General features: G+C 48.9%; 1 protein-coding gene across 2 annotated transcripts in view; it reads left to right on the plus strand.

Annotated features, from left to right (window-relative positions):
- Window positions 1-17,737, plus strand: part of LOC149873573 (NACHT, LRR and PYD domains-containing protein 3-like) — a 42,266-nt gene that overhangs the window by 287 nt on the left and 24,242 nt on the right. The window lies entirely within an intron of this gene.

The following is a 17,737-nucleotide window of genomic DNA, read 5'->3' on the forward strand; positions in this document are numbered from 1 at the left end:
ACAAGTTTAAGGGACTTACAACTTCAGAAGATGCAGCTTGATCGTTTCCAGTTCTGGTTAGAATCTGCCTTCAACCCAGAATAGAAAATGGAGAACAGTTTCTGGCCTCTACGTATTGAGCTGACTGGGAGGGGTGGGATTCCCAAGCTGTAGCGTGACTTATGCTGCCACATGTGCAGCTATTTCCTTTGTTCTTATTTTCCCAGAATTTAACAGTATCAGTATGTTTCTTGGCTAAGAAAAGGTAAAACTCAGTGAAGGGCTAGACTTAGTAAAGTTAAGCCACACACCCAAACCTCTGCAAAGGGAGGGAGGGGTGGGATATTCAGATCTGGAGTTTGATTCTGTCCAGGATAGAAACTAAGGTCTAACATGGCATTCAGATATGGATCTGAATCTCTCAAGAGTTTCACAGTGTTTGGATCTGGGATTTTGTTTTGGACTCATCTACAGCCTGTGAGTCACAGATATGTATTTGAATGATATAAGCCAGGACTGTCCAACTTATAAGTGGAGGACACATACCACATGGGCTGGGGGCTGTCATATGCCCCCTACTTCACCTTCTGCACCCCACCACCCTTCAGCTTCCTGACTACACTGCTCCTGGGTTCCCCTGATGCCATGGGCTCCACCATACCACTCCACCCCCCCCCCAGGACCAGAGCAGGAAACAAAAGCTAAGGCTGAGATGCGAAGCCTGGAGCCTCCAGCTGCAGTAGCAGCCAGAGCAGGAGTAGGAGCAGTGACTGCTAGGCTCTTCTCCCCAGCCCTGCTTTGGAGAGCTACATATTGCTGAGCAGTGGCTCTTATAGCGTGCAGTCATCCTGCATGCTTCACAGAACTGTGCTGATCTGTAGGCCTGTGCAAAGCAGCTAGTATTCACTTCGGATTCAGCTGATTTGGGGGACAGTGATTCAATTCTGTGATTCAGATCACTTCCCCAAATCGATTCAGCCAACTCTGATTTGGAGATTTGGCCACTGCCGAATCTCCGAATCACACAGGCCCCATTCCCCGCCTGCTCTCCCAGCCCTGGCAATGGCTGCCCTGCCTGTCCTAGCTCCCAGCTCTCCGGGAAAAAAAACCCTGACTCACTGGCTGCTGCCCGGTGGGGGGCAATCCCCACTGCCCCATGCTGTGTGGGGGGCTCTGCACGAGCCCCCTGACCCCTCCCCCCACTGTCCTAGCCTCCCTCCCCCCATGGCTGCCCCGCCCACACCAACTCTGGCCCTTTAAGAAATAAAACAACACTGAATTGGGCCAAATCTAATCAACACCTGAAGCTTCGCACAGCCCTAATGATTTGGCTTCTCTGCGGCAACCCACAACCACAACCTTCCTATTCTTGGTCACATTTGCTCTAGGGAGGAAATGAAAAAAACATTATGAACAAATTAATGGACAAAATAATTCCTTATAAGTTAGGATTGCCTCATCAAAGTGGCCTGGTGCTAGACCTGGTCCTGCATTTGAAAAAGTTGGGAAGGTACTTCTGAGTTGGTGCCGAGGTAGGCTGGATGAATCATTTGAAACCAGAAGGCATCTCTTTAGTTGTCTATTCTATGTCCCCATCATATAAAGGGATTAATTTAATGATAATCAATAAATCTGAACTCATTGGAGAAAGATCCTGAATGAATGTGATTTCCTTAACATCCAAAATCATTAAAAGATGAGTATTTAGTTTCCAAAGTCAAACACCCGAAAGTTAGAGAAAGTGATGTTCATGGTTGATTGTACAAGCTTAATTCTGCTCCCTTGTGCATCCATCCTATGCACTGAATGACTTGGGGGTCCTTTGGGAAAAATAGGATGTGATCATGTAACGAAAGACTGCATCACAATGCATATACACCAAGGGCCTGGATTCATCTAACAGAGAGAACCTTAATACTGCCATTTCCTTACTTAGTGCTTGATGTCATAGTGGTAATAATTTTTATTGTAGTTTTGGTACTTGATTTCCTAGGAATCTTTATAGAGGACAAATGTAAGAACCAATTTCCTTTTGCATCTCTAACTGTTCACTTTCATGCATGGCATTCAAACCATGTCTTTTTAAGTACTGTAGCACACATACCACTTAGGTTACAGGGCCAGCTAGAAGCTGGGAGCAGGAAACAGCTCTGAGGGCAGAGAGGGAGGGAAAGTGCTGTTGGCATCATATGCTAGGGCCAGAGACTGGTTCTGTGGACCTCAGCTTGAGTGCCTGTCTTCCTCACTCCTGGTGCCAGGGAACATCTGCCCTGCTGGTGCCTGTGGGGGTGAGGAAGGGAGCACTGCTTAGGCTATGGGCTGAACTGGGGAGGTGGCAATTGCATCTGGAACCTCCCTGTCCTGATTTGCCGAGGATTTGTCATGGGGTGTCTGTTGCCAGTACAATTCTTTACCAAGGCGCCTCAGGACTGATACAGCCACTCGTCTGATTTGGTATAAGGCAGTCTTTATTATTAACCCCCAGACAGACATACAGATTTCTTCTCCGTAACACAACTAGGGTGACCACCTTTTTAAAATGTAAAGTCAGGACACATGCCTGCCTCCCTCGTCCTCCCCGTCCACTGGCAGCGTGGCCAGAGCAGAGCCGAGCGGGGCACAGGCAGATGCGGGATGCTCACTGTGGGCTTGGGGCTCCCTGCCCTGCCACCCTCCCCATTCATGAATGTATCGATGGTATAAACCATCAATAATTATTGATGAGTCCCAAGAAGGAGCATATCTGTTTGCGGGTACGAGGTTCCTGAAATCGTCTTATGGCTTCGATCTTGTCGGTCGGTGGGGCGTACTGTTCCCCTGCCTACCCAAAACCCTAGGTATGCCATTTCTCATCCTGCTAACTTGCATTTTTTGGGATTGGCAGCCAGACCCGCTGCTTGGAGTTCTCCCAGGACGGCTTTCAGGGCTTCAAGGTGCTGGTGCCAACTGGGAGTAAATATGATATCGTCAATATATGCTGCTGCATATGACACATGCGGTGCAAGCAAGGTGTCCATCAGCCTCTGGAAGGTGGCCACTTTGCCATTTAGGTCAAAGGCCATCCGTATAAACTCGAATAAACCCCAAGGGGTTCCAAAAGCGGTCTTGGCGCTATCCGCAGGGCGCACCGGGATTTGCTGGTACCCTTTGGCCAGGTTGAGAGTAGATATGTACTGTGCTTCGCCAATCCTCTCGATGAGGTGGGTATGTGTGGCATAGGGAAGGTGTCAAAGGTTGTCAAGGCATTTAGCTTCCTAAAGTCTATACACAGACGCAGTGACCCATCAGGTTTGGCCACCGGCACAAAGGGGCTACACCAAGGGCTCCAGGATGGTCGTATAATTCCCTGTCTCTGCATCTTTATCTCCTGTCATATTTCCTGCCACCAACGCTGGGGTATCGGCCTCCACCTTTCCCTAACCAGCACACCAGGGGGAGTTCTGATCTCATGTTCAATTCCCGTCACTTGTCCCGGGGTTTCTCAGAACACTGCCCAGAAATCCTCTATTAAGTCTCACAGCTCCTATTGTTGCTGGCTATCCAGCTCTTTGCCCATTTGCACTGACTCTTGTCCTGTGGATTCACTTAACCCAGGGCAGGGCGGTCCCAGGTCTTCCCCTGCCTCCTCTTCTTGTGCCATCCAGCGCTGGGTGGTTTTCCACTCCTTAAGGAGGTTCACATGATAAATTTGGTGTTCCCGGTGGTGGCTTGGCTTAAGCAATTCATAATCTACTGGACCCACTTGTCAAACTAGTCTAAATGGGCCTTGCCACATTGCAAGATGCTTGCTTGAGGATGCTGGAAGTGACACCAAAACCATATCTCCAGGCTGGAAGGTCCGGGTTCTTGTCTTCTTATTATAGTGGATTTCTTATTCCTCTTGGGTGGCCCTCAAATTTTGGCCAGCGATCCATTGGGCCTGGGTGATCCAGTCCTGCAATTCTTGGTGGTATCTTTCCACAGATATTCCTAAACCTACTGGCCGTTCCCATTCTTCCCTGATGACCTGTAACAGCCCCCTGGGGTTGTGGCTGTATACTTACCGGAACAGGGAATACTGCATCGACTCTTGGGGGGCATCCTTCAAGGCAAACAACAATAGCATTAAGATGGTATCCCACCTCCGGGGGTCTTCCTGCGAGCACCGCCTGAGGAACCACTTGATCATCCCATTTAGTCTCTCTACTAGACCATTTGTCTGGGGATGGTACACTGATATCTTCAACTGGGTAATGCTGAAGGTTTTACATAGGGCTTTCATCATGCCAGACATGAAATTCGTCCCCTGGTCAGTGAGTATTTCACGTGGTATGCCAACCCGCGCTATCCGTTTAAGTAATTCTTCTGCTACTCGCATTGCTGTGATAGACCTAAGTGGGACAGCCACCAGGAACCAGGTGGCATAATCCACTAAAACCAATATATATTGATAACCGTTATGTGACTTCAGGATAGGGCCCACTATGTCCAATGCAATTCGGGAGAACGGTGTCTCTATTATAGGCATAGGGTGCAACAGTGCCCTAAGTGGTCTCTACTCCTGGGCCCTTTGGCACTCAGGGCAAGCGGCCCCCCAACTTTCCACGTCCTTTTGCAGACGTAGCCACAAGAATTCTTGGACCAGCCTAGCCTGGGTCTTGATGTGTCCCAAATGGCCTCCCACTGGGGAGTCATGAGCCAATCTTCACACGGAGTGGTGGAGTGAGGACGGGACCACTAACTGTCTACCTTTCGAGGTGCCCTCCTTGCCCCATTGGACCCGATATAATAACCCCCTGATTATCTCAAAGTCAGAATGACTTTGCAACACTTCTTCCCCGGGGTCTTCGGTCAGTAGCTGCTGGAGTTCCGGGTCTTCTTGTTGGGCCTGACGGAACTGAGCTGCACTAACCACCTGCTCCAGGTTTACACTGCCTGATGCCACTTCCCTCTGGTGAGATGGGCTTTCACCAGCTCAGCCTTCTCCCCTCCAGAGCCACTTCCTTTCTTCCTCTGTAGCTCATACCCATTTGAGCACTGTGTAGAATGGCCCCCACTCTCTTCCAAGGATCATTTCACAGGCTAAGGCAGGTGCCAGTCTGACCCACAGTTCGCCACACAACTCCATCACCCTAAACGGCAGGTAACAACTCCAAAAATGCATCTCGCCACCCAGTATACCCGTCATCGTTATGGGTCTTGCTTCTTTCCCCCCGTCTGCGGGGTGAGATCTGCACGAAGTAGGGACTGGAAACACCCCGTATCCAGGGTTGCTCTTGTTGCCAGCACAAGGTGCCCGAGGGAGGCAACAATTGGGTTTGTTGCCCGGTGTGCGTCGCGCCAAATAAACACACTGGGGGAGAAGCAGACAGAGTTTATTTGAGCTCAAGTAAAAGGCGCAGGGAGACTGTATTGTCTCAAATCCTGCACACCTAACCCTGCAACAGCTAGATCTTTATACCCTGGTCAGTTTCACTGTCAGTGATTTTCCACCAGCTGGCCCCCCTCTCCCTCCTCCCTCCTCCTTTCTCTCTCCGAGCGGTGCCCTTGCATTCCACAGATAACAGTTTTAGCTCACCTGCTTTCCAGAAGGACAGGAGATTGCAGGCGCCAAAGAAAGGGTTGCAAAGGTTGGGCAAGGGGGGGCTTTGGCTCATCTGAGCCTGGAGCAGAAGGACTTCCTCGACACTCGTGGTCTTCCATCCCTTTGAGTTACCCACGGTTATGCCCAGTGACACCAACAGCTCCCCCCTTTGAGAATACTCAACAAAGTTTTGGCTGAGTTTTCTCATATTTTGAAGACAAAAAGTGATTGAGTGTTTGAGGATTGGAATCTTCAATGCAAGGGTATAATGAGGCGCTCGGGGAGGGGGATGCACAGACTTTGTGCAGGAGGGCGTTACAGCACGCAAATAAGAGGAGAGTAATTAAACACAACACAACACTGGTGATCAGGAGGTTAAGGATGCCCGCTCCTAGGCCTCCGAGGTTGGGCAACCAGCTCCAGAGAGAATCAAAGACAGTGGGTTCACGTTCCTGACTTTTCCACAACTCAAAAGCCTGTTCAGCTGACAAAATGTGTTTGTTTATACCTTGGGAATTTTCTGGGACATAAGTACAACATTCGTTCCCAATTAAAGCACATACCCCGCCCTGAGAAGCTAAAACATAATCTAGGGCCTGACGGTTTTGAAAAGATAATAAATGAAGTTGATAAATCTCGGAGTTAAGGCTCTTTTCAATAGCTAAAGTGTCATTAGCAAATTTTGTAAGGAACGTAGAAAGTTGACGATATAGCTTGACTAACCGGCCTACTCCATATGCCGGGAGAAGGATCATGCCAAATCGGTCTCCGTCACTAAGAGGTGGCGGAGTTGCATAGAGGGATCTCTGGCGTCTTGGGCGGCTAGGTGGGGGATGGGTTAAAACTCGAAGAGGAGGGGCAAGAAAGCCTATGTAGCAACTTCCATACCAGCCATCAGGTAGCCATTTGTAGGCCGAGGTACCGCAAATCCAGAAAGTTTCCCCATTTCCCACCATTCCATTAAGCCCCTCTCGCATTCGACTGGATTGATCTGGTGTAAAGAAAAACAAGCCTTCGCCGGTGTCACAACCAGAGCTGTTATACAAAGGCATGGATATGTTTTGATCAGGAGAGAGATAATATTGGCATGAACTATTGCCGGCGAACCAAGTATGGTTCGTGGTTTCATTTTGAGTATAACAAAGCAGCCCAGGGGGAACTAAACGTAAGCGGATAGGCTGGGGGATATAGGAGTCATTCCACTCTGGCTTCCATGAGGAATTGGAGAGACTGAAAGGAGCCTCTTTAGTACAGTTGCTAGCTAAGTGTGGTCGCCCAGGAGCGATTCCAGGTATGGAGGGGTATACTGAGGGGTTAAAGATAGAGTCATGGTACTTTGTAATATTAATGGCTATTTCTTCCTGGCAGATATCTGACCAGTTACTAGGAATGGCTCGCCATGGGAGTCCTGCAGTGTGATAAGGGATTTGGGAGCATATCCAACAGTTAGATAGGTTAAACTCACTGGCAAAAGTAACCTTCAATGCTTTGTAGGTGTTTGTAACGAAGTCTGCTGGGTCCCCTCCCCATCCTGCATGTAAAGAGAATGCAGCAGAAGGTAGCAGGAAAAGAAAGCTTACAATGGAAAGGGAAAATGTTACAGTAGTCTTGAAACTTAAACTAGAATTCATACTGTCAATTCTAAACTTTTTCCCTTTTAAATAGCAACTTTAGTCCCAGGTCATCAGGGGGCTGGATGGTCCACTGTTCCTTGGGTGGAGTAGGCACCGGTTTCAGACGAGAGTGATGAATCCAGTTCTTGTGTCCGTCGACCTTTGCCGCTGTGTGGGAAACTAGTAGAACAGTGTGAGGTCCTTTCCACTTCTCTTGGAGGGGCTCATTCTTCCAGGTACGAATGAGCACAGAATCTCCCGGTTGTAATGAGTGGACTGGAGCATCCAACGGAAGAGGCTGCAAGTCTTTAGTATACCTATGGAGAGAAGAAAGAACAGCAGACAGAGAGCACATATACCGTGACAAAATACTACATCCTATTTCCCACTCCCCTGCTAGAACCGGCATCCCGTTCATAGGCCATGCCCTTCCAAACATAATCTCAAAGGGGCTAAGCCCTAATCTTCCCTTGGGGAGGGCACGGATACGAAGCAAAGCAAGGGGCAAAGCATTGGGCCATCGCAGAGAGGCCTCCTGGCAGATCTTTGATAGATGATGCTTGAGGGTCTGATTTGTACGTTCTACTACACCACTAGCTTGTGGTCGCCATGCAGTATGGAGTTTCCAGGGGATCTGTAAGGCATCTGAGATGTTTTGGATGATCTTTGAAGTGAAATGTGTTCCGTTGTCAGATTCCATCCACTGGGGAAGTCCGAAGCGGGGAATAACTTCCCGGACGAATTTTAGAGCTACAGTCTTGGCTGTACAATTGCGACATGGAAAGGCTTCAGGCCATCCGCTGAATCGATCTATTATAACAAGGAGATACTTAAATCCTTGAGTTCGGGGGAACTCAGTAAAGTCTATTTGCCAAACCAGTCCGGGGCCTGGAGTAGGTTCCAAAGTGGCTGGAGGTGCTGAGAGACTGGGTCGAGGGTTATTCTTTTGACAAATCGAACAGCTGGCCTGTATTTGGGAGGCCAGAGGTCGAAGTCCAGAGGTTAGAAAATATTTGTTCACCAACTGAGTGAGAGCTTCTTTTCCAGCGTGTATAGTTTGATGTAGCCGTTGCAACACCGGCTGGGTCAGGCTCTTTGGTAGGAGGATCCTCCCGTCCATGGAGCAGAGCCATCCCTTCTTTTCTTGGAGACCAAGCTTGTCGGCTAGTTCTTTTTCTTCATATGAGTACTGGGGATCTGGGAGCTCCCCCACTGATGGAATGAGGGCATGCATAGGGATGTCAGCAGGTCTCGGCGTCCTCAGGGTGGCAGCAATTTTAGCTTCTCTGTCTGCCCGGGCATTACCCCTGGCTACGTCTTGATCCTCTTTCTGATGTGCCTTACAGTGCATTACTGCCACTTCCGAGGGAAGTTGAACAGCTTCCAGGAGTCGGAGAATTTCGGGTCCATACTTCACTGGGGAGCCTTGGGCTGTCAGCAGTCCCCTTTGTTTCCATAGGCCAGCATGGGCATGCAGTACTCCAAAAGCATACCTAGAGTCGGTATAGATGTTGACCCGTTTCCCTTTTGACAGTTCTAGCGCCCAGGTCAGGGCCACCAGTTCAGCAAGTTGAGCAGATGTTCCGGCGGGCAAACCCTTGGCCTCAACAACATCATAGAGGGTCACAACAGCATAACCTGCCCTCCTTTGCCCTTCTACAACAATGCTACTGCCATTAGTGTACCACTCACAATCAGCGTTCAGAAGTGGCTGATCCTGTAGGTCTGCAGGGCCGGAGTACTGTGCATCTGTGATGTCTAAACATTCATGCTCTTGTTCTTCCGTTTCAGGTAAGAGAGTAGCCGGGTTGAGGGAGGGGCAGGGCTGCAGAGTCACTTCAGGGTTCTCCAACAACTTAGCTTGGTACCGAGCCACCCGAGCCTGGGTGAGCCAGAGACCCCCCTTTGCGTCTAGCAGAGCCTGGACCATATGAGGGGTATACACCTGCACGACTCCTCCCAGCGTTAACTTTTCAGCTTCCTCAAGTATTAGGGCAGTTGCCGCAACTGCTCATAAACACGCTGGCCATCCCTTGGCAACTGGATCAAGCTGTTTGGAGAAATAAGCAACGGGACATTTCCATGCCCCCAACAATTGAGTAAGCATTCCCAGAGCCATCCCTTTTCATTCATGCACATACAATTAGAAAGGTTTAGAAAGGTCCGGTAACCCCAGGGCGGGGGCTTCCATTAGTTTCCTTTTTAGTTTCTTAAATGCCTTGTCGGCTTCTGGAGTCCAATAAAAGGGGTCATGGTCTGCCCCTTTCACACAGTCATATAGTGGTTTTGCCCATAGTCCAAATTCAGGGATCCATATTCTGCAAAAACCTGCCATGCCAAGAAACGCCCTGAGCTGCTTACGGTTGCTTGGGATGGGAACCTGGCATATAGCCTCCTTTCGCTCGCTTGAAAGCTGGCGCTCCCCCTGTCTTATGTGAAATCCCAGGTATCGTACTTCGGGGAGAGCAATTTGAGCTTTATTTCGAGCCACTCGATATCCTTGAAGTCCAATAAAGTTTAGGAGGCTTACCGTGGCGTTAAGGCAAGAGTTTAAATCTATGGCAGCAATTAATAAATCATCCACATATTGTAACAAGAGAACTTCATGCTTATTATTCCACTCCTCCAAGTCTTTAGCTAAGGACTGGCCGAAAAGGGTAGGAGAGTTCTTAAATCCCTGGGCTAATACTGTCCAACAAAGTTGTTTCTTAACCCTTTTTCTGTCCTCCCATTCAAAAGAGAATATCTCCTGAGACAGGGGGTCAACTGGAATCGTAAAGAAAGCGTCTTTCAAATCAAGAACTGAGAAATGAGTATACTGCCCCCCTACGGAGGCCAGCAAGGTATACGGGTTTGGGACGAGGGGATGAATAGTTTTAACCCGTTCGTTAACCGCCCTTAGGTCCTGCACCAGTCGATATGTGCCATCAGGCTTCAGTACCGGCAAGATAGGAGTGTTCCAGGCTGACTGACACTCTCGCAGTATGCTGTACTTTAGGAAACAGTCTATAGTCTCCTGCAGTCCCTCTCTGGCTTCCCTTTTGATTGGGTACTGCTTGATTCGTACTGGACCTTTTCCTGGCAGTAGTTGGATATTAATGGGGGTTTGATGTGTAGCCTTTCCAGGGACCCCCTCTGCCCACACCAAAGGGTATACCTGGTCTTCCCACTGGTTCCACTCCGGGGGAGCGTTCGTAGCCAAGGGTTCAACCGCGAGGGTCATTATCCATGCATTTTCAGGGGGCAATGTGAGGGTTATTTCATTCTGGGTAAAATGCAGTGATGCACCTAATCGACAAAGCAGGTCTCGTCCTAGCAGGGGTGTTGGGCAATCTGGAAGGTAGACCAATTTGTGAGAAAGAGCCCGGTCTTCCAGAGCACATTCTGCAGGAGCATACACTGGGCATTGAGTCTTTTTTCCCGTGGCACTCACCACAGTGAGAGAGTCCGCTACGGGAAGTTGAAGAGGTTGATTTACAGCGGTCCGTGCTGCCCCGGAGTCTATCAGAAGATCAATTTCTGAATTCCCCACCCGCATTTTTACTCGGGGTTCTGGGGGTGGGGTGGTCCGTTTCCCCTGACACCCCTACTCCTGTCCTTCTGCTGTCATTACAGGAGTACAGTCTCTCCCTTTCTCTGGGCATTCATTCTTCCAGTGTCCCTCTTGCCAGCATAAGGCACACTGGTTCCATCCCAGGCATCTTTCTTGTGGGCCAAGGCGCCCGCGCCCACGACCCCTTATACCTCTGCCTCTCCCACCTTCTTGTGGCCTTTCTCTGACTCCAGCCTGTACTGCTGCTACTAGCATTCTAACTTGTCTCTTTTCCTTTTCTCCTTCTCTGAGAGTATACGCCCTGTTTGCGGTTTCCAGGATTTGTGCTACAGACATACCCATTAAGTCTTCCTTCTTTTGTAACTTCCTCTTTATATCAGGGGCTGCACAGCTGGTAAAAATACCCTTTATAATTGCCTCCATCGCCTGATCATCAGGGTCTGCACTGGTATTTTGCCGAATGGCGTCCCAGATGCGCTGTAGGAATGCAACGGGACTTTCCTTTGGCTCCTGTACTATTTCATATGGCTTTGCCCAGTTATTATGTCGGACAGCCGAGTGCCTGAGCCCATGCATAAGTAGCTCTTTGTAAGAGGTAAGACGGGTATGATCCACAGGATTGTTAGGGTCCCATCTAGGGTCTGCTAGGGGAACCACATCTGCCGGAACAGGAACATTGACAGGATCCCTTTCATGCCTACGCTGTGCTTCCTCCCTGGCTTTGGAAATAACTTGATTCCGCTCTACTTCAGATAATAAGGTTCGCATAAGGATATTACAATCATCCCAGTCAGGCTTGTGACTAGCTAAACAGCCCTCAAAGACAGAGATAAACTTACTCGGGCTAGTTGAAAATTCTCCAGCCTGTGCTTTAAAAGCCGCCAGGTCCACTGGGTTAAAAGGTACATGGGTGTATACTTGCATGGTCTGGGCTGCACGCCCATCTGCCCCAGGCCGGGCTATTACAGTTTCAGTAAGTAAAGGATAAAATCCCACTGAGGGAGGGATCTCTGGGACTGGGGGCATCTGACCTTTATATGGTGGAGGTGTTAAAGCCGAAGGGGATGCCGACTCTGGCATTACAGTAATGGGGGGGGAATGCTGAGACTCAACACTAACAACTACTGATCCTGTCGGAGTCAAATTACACTTCTGCAAAATATCTGTCTTGTTCCATAAAGCCATAAACAATTGTGCATACAAATGTTCATTCCACTTACCCGTCCGCTGACAAAACAGGAGTAATTGGAGAATTGTATTGTAGTTAATTGACCCTTCCGGAGGCCACCTTTCCTGATCCTCCAGTTGATATTGAGGCCATTCCACTGTACAGAACCTTTTAAGATCATTTTTAGTCATTAGATCTGACTTAAACAGTTTCCAATTAGTCAGAATGCATTCTATGGGTGTACACCGTACCCTGCCAACTGTACTCTGTCCCTGCCCCATACTCCAGGGAGACACTGGGCGTCCCCAGGTCCTACAGGGAGACACTGGGCATTCCCAGGTCTTAACAGACAATGCTCAGACTGCTGAGCTATCCTACCTTATCCGAGGGACCGGTTTCACACCGTCGCCCATGATCGCTTCTCCACTATTAGAGCATGTTGCACCGTTGTGCCCTCCGGGGTTGATCAAACCACGTCTCTGCCGAGGCCCCCAATAAAACCACCGGTGCGCACTGGGCGTCGGTTATTGCCGCAAGTCGTCGACCCCAGGAGGGATCCGGGCAAGGCGAAATGTTAGCCTCGAGCCCCACGTTGGGCGCCAAAACTGTTGCCGGCACAAGGTGCCCGAGGGAGGCAACAATTGGGTTCGTTGCCCGGTGTGTGTCGCGCCAAATAAACACACTGGGGGAGAAGCAGACAGAGTTTATTTGAGCTCAAGTAAAAGGCGCAGGGAGACTGTATTGTCTCAAATCCTGCACACCTAACCCTGCAACAGCGAGATCTTTATACCCTGGTCAGTTTCACTGTCAGTGATTTTCCACCAGCTGGCCCCCCTCTCCCTCCTCCCTCCTCCTTTCTCTCTCCGAGCAGTGCCCTTGCATTCCACAGATAACAGTTTTAGCTCACCTGCTTTCCAGAAGGACAGGAGATTGCAGGCGCCAAAGAAAGGGTTGCAAAGGTTGGGCAAGGGGGGGCTTTGGCTTATCTGAGCCTGGAGCAGAAGGACTTCCTTGACACTCGTGGTCTTCCATCCCTCTGAGTTACCCAGGGTTATGCCCAGTGACACCTACACTCTGACTGCCTTGCCCCCGATCCAGGTGGTTACCATGGGGCAGTTCCATCCTCCTTCTTGTGCGATGAGCCCAAAATACAATCCATGGGCTCTCCCCTCTCCATCTCTTTGCCTCTCGCACAGAGCGGAGTATATACAGCCGGCGTGCAGCCCAGCTCACTCAGACCAAACAGCATTCCCAGGAGATATGTCTCATTCGCCCACAGTGATAGCATACCGCACCTCTCAATGCCCCTTTTCGTGGACCAGCCCGCCTTTCTCCTTCACCTGCCAGGCTCTCCTTCAAGGTCTGTGAGCCTCACCCATACCTTCTCTCACTTTCTGAGTTAGCAAAAGCCTCAGCCAGGTGGAGGGCCTCCTTGCTGGTCCATGATTGGTGTCTCCATACCCACCTCTGGGTATCTTCTTCCAAGTCCCAGAGAAACTGCTCTAATAAGATCTGGTCCATCACCCCTCCTGGTCAGACTGGCCAACCAGTAACCATTTATTAAGCAAATCCTGAAGAGACTGAAAAAAGCCATGGGGCTGCTTAGCTTCTTTTGGTTTTCATGCTTGAAATGCCTGCCTGTAACTTTCCAGGGAAATTTCCAGCCTGTAGAGGATCACTGCCTTGATGGCCTCATAATCTCAGCTGTCCTCCCTCAGCAGTGCTGAGACAGTGTTGAGAAATGTTCAGAGAGCTGGCGGGCGTCATTGCTGTGCCTTTGGCCCGGCTGTACGAGCAATCATGGTCCATGGGCCAGGTTCCCGGAGTTTGGAAACTAGCTAATGTGGTCCCCATTTATGAGAAAGGGAGAAAGGAGGACCCAGGAAACTATAGGCCCATAAGCCTCACGTTGGTCTTGGGAAAAAATCCTTGAAAAAATTATCAAGGATCACATCTGTGAGGGGGCAGCAGGGGAGATCATGCCCAGGGGAAATTGACATGGGTTTATCAAAGGCAGGTCCTGCCAGACCAACCTGATGGCTTTTTATGACCAGGTAACCAAATCCCTGGATGATGGCGTTGCCGTGGACGTAGTCTTTCTGGACTTTAAGAAGGTCTTTGACACTGTCTCTCACCCCATTCTCATTAATAAATTGAGCAACTGTGGCATTGATGCCTACACGGTTGGATGGGTCAAAAATTGGCTGATGGGGCACACTCAGACAGTGGTGGTGGACGGGTCGTACTCAAGCTGGCGGGATTTGAATAGTGGGGTCCCCCAGGGCTCGGTCCTAGGGCCTACACTGTTCAACATCTTCATCAGCAACTTGGACAAGGGGGTAGAAACCATGTTGTCCAAGTTTGCCAATGATGTCAAGATGTGCGGAGAGGTAGGTACGCTCGAAGGGAGAGAGAGGCTGCAATTAGATTTAGACAAACTACAGAATTGGGCAAATGGTAACAGGATGGGGTCCAATGTAGATAAATGCAGGGTGCTGCACCTGGGGAGAAGGAATCCATTACATACAAGCTGGGGAGCTCCCCCCTTGTGAGCAGAGGCAGACAGGGATCTTGGAATCATTATTGACTCCAAGATGAACATGAGCCACCAATGCCAGACCTCAGCCAGCAAAGCCAACCACACCTTGTCATGCATCCAAAGATGCATCTCAAGCTGGTCCAGAGAGGTGATACTCCCCCTCTACGTGACATTGGTCAGGCCACAGCTGGAGTACTGCATCCAGTTCTGGGCACCGCACTTTAAGACGGATGTGGCCTGCCTTGAGAGGGTTCAGAGGAGGGCCACCTGCTTGGTTGGAGGGCAACAGTGTAGACCCAATGAGGATAGGCTGAGGGACCTGAACCTGTTCAGCTTCAGCAAGTGGAGGCTGAGCGGGGATTTGGTGGCTGCCTACAAACTCATTAGGGGAGATCAGCAGCAAATAGGAAGGGCCCTATTTCCCCCAGCAGCACCTGGGGTGATGAGGAACAATGACCAGAGGCTGCTGGAGAATAGGTTCAGGTTAGAAATTAGGAGGCACTATTTCACTGTTAGGGTGGCTAAGATCTGGAACCAACTTCCTAGGGAAGTGGTCCTCGCTCCTACCTTGGGTAAATTCAAAAAGAGGTTGGACAAACACCTGTCTGGGGTTGTGTGATCCCAGCATGTGCTCCTACCAGTGGCGGGGGTCAGACTAGATGATCTGTTCAGGTCCCTTCTGACCCAAAACTACTATGAAACTATGACAGGGCCCAGTAGGTGGCTTGGGCCTGATCTATCACCAAGGCGCCTAGCTGGTGTCCCCACTGACTGCAATCCAGCCCCATCTGTATAGCGGTCCTCTCAAAGGCTTCCATGTAAGCTTCAGGATTATCTTCCCGTGTCATTCAGGGCATCTTGACTAGGGCAGCATTACGCTGCATCCACTCTTGCTGGTGTGTCCCTTGCAACTGTTGCACCTCCAGCACTTGCCCTATGACCTGAATAGCCTGTGTAAGTAGCTCTGCGTGGCCTATCGCTGGCAGTTGCATTTCTGTTTGCCCCCGGGTCGGGATCTCTGTCCCACTGATGCCGAAAATTTCCCGTCCAATGCACCACTGTGATGTAAGGGGCCTTGCGTGTTGTACTACCTGCCAGGTGTGTAGCCTCTCCCCTCAACTCCCCTGCCATGACTTGATGTTATTCTATAAAGAGAGAGGGTTTAATGGAGATCTTCTTCCTGGGAGGGCTTCCCTAGGGAACGGCAGTACTCACGATTCAGGTGCGACATTCTACGGCGCTCCGCCTCCCCTAAGCCCCGTCCACTCACCAACTGGATGGGCATCAGCACAATGGTGGTGTGGTCTTGCTGGCTTGACCACAGCTTACCTCAGGGGGAATCCCATGTCCGAGTGGGCTCAGTTGGTATTTGTCCAGCCACCCCTCCTGCCTCGACGAGTAGCCTTTCCTCCCTCGAGGCTGCCAAGCTATATATGCGTAATGTAGTGCTTACTGCAGTGCCACTGAGTAGAGCGCTTTGTTCTTATGCCTCTTCTCCCACTCTCTTATCTTCCTTTTTTTCTTTTCAAAAGAAATAGACCCCTGGGGAGGAGAGGGAAGTGGAGCTGCCTTCTTTCCCCCAGTCTCCTACAGGGTGCTCAAATGCTTCTCCTGCTCTGCCTGCTGCAGGGGGCTCAAATGCCTCCCCTGCTCTGCCTGCTGGTGCTACACCGGCTGCGCTGCTCCTCTTCCTATAGACACATAAAACAAAAAGCCTCCCCTCCCCCACCCCTTTAATGGGGAAGTTATTGATAGCCTTTAATTTAAGCCAGCTCTTTAATAATTTCACTTTTTGTCACTCCTACTCCTAAAATGATAGGATGGATAGCCTTTAATTGTGATGCATGGACCCATTTTCATTTGATTTCTTTTCCCTTTGGCTGTATTTTAATTTGATATACAGTAGAACTAGCCTTATTTGCGATTCTGACAGGTCCAACTCTGATAAAACACAATGCATGGGTTTGTTTGGTTGTTTTTGGTTGTTTCAGGGGGAGGGGGATTAGTAAGCTGGTCATCAACTTTTCATTTGACAGGCTTTTCATGTGGCCCATAATGTCTGTCCAGCTGATTACATTCTACCTCTTAAACTCAGGTATCTGCATTTTTACTGCCAGTCATGACAGCGAAGAGTAATTTCATGGCCAACTGCTTTGTTTTCACAGACCCATGAGAATCAAACGCAATTTTATGTTCCAATCTCTGCCCTGTTGGCTTAGCTGTTTTTAAAATGTGTTTCCCCCATTTCACCTGCCCCATGCTGTGGGAAATCTTAATTTCAGATGCCTGACAAGCCCTTTTTATTGAACTGAATTACCTTATCAGCTTGGTATAAGCTAATCAAATTTATTTATGCAAACCACATTTACTCAGGTTTCTTTTTTTTCCTTTTTATTACTTAAATTGAGTATTTTGTTCTTTTCATTACTTACAGTTTTACATTACTTTACATTACTTTATTTTTCTTTCTTTATTTTATTTATTATTTTACATTATTGTATATTTCTTACAATTACTTACAATTACAAATTACAATTACTTACAATTTTTATTATTTACAATTCATTACTTAAAAATGAGGCACCCATATTAATTAACATTGTTTGCCTTGCCCCCCCCAATTGTGTTAAATTTTGACAGAACAATTCAGCTATTATACTTAATAGTAAGTATAATGGCAATGGCAACAAGGGTTGAACTGGGGGTGCCAGACAAGTTAACTTTTTCCAAAGGGGAGCCAAGGGTTTGCCTTGACTCCCCTCCTGGTTACTTTATATAGCTTTTTGCTCCTATTTTAGCCTATTTTTAGTTCCCTGCATAATCTTCTGTGGCTGCTGTCTCTTCTCATGAGACAGCTCATTTTTTGGGCTTCTGGGGAAGAAGCATTGAAGAGAGATAAAAACCTGACTTCACTTTCCCATTAGTATTTAAATGTGACATATAATGCTAACTTACTGGGTTGTGTTAGGGAAACTGATTATGGAAAGTAAAGAGCACTGGCCTATTCGTTACTTTACGGGAAACTGCTGCAGAATCTTTTGGGTTTATACATTTTTGACACAAATTAATCAAATCACCCATAGTATAGTGGTTTCCTTCTCTCTGCAGATTCAGCCGAGCAATAGCTGCTTCCTGCGTGAGCAGCTCCAGTGCCTTATTGACTGCTTTTAACTGATCTGAGGCAAAGGGCACCCATATTTCTGCCTGTTCTACCTGATGGCAACCTGAACTCCCGAATGAGTTGTCTCTTTGACAACTAATCAGCACCATAGATGCTTGTTCCTATATTTTCCTTAGCTCCTTTTCTCTTTTATCTCCTGAA

This window comes from Crocodylus siamensis, chromosome 1 (assembly GCF_052110815.1).
Source record: "Crocodylus siamensis isolate JL-2025a chromosome 1, ASM5211081v1, whole genome shotgun sequence".
Classification (NCBI taxonomy): Eukaryota; Metazoa; Chordata; order Crocodylia; family Crocodylidae; genus Crocodylus; species Crocodylus siamensis.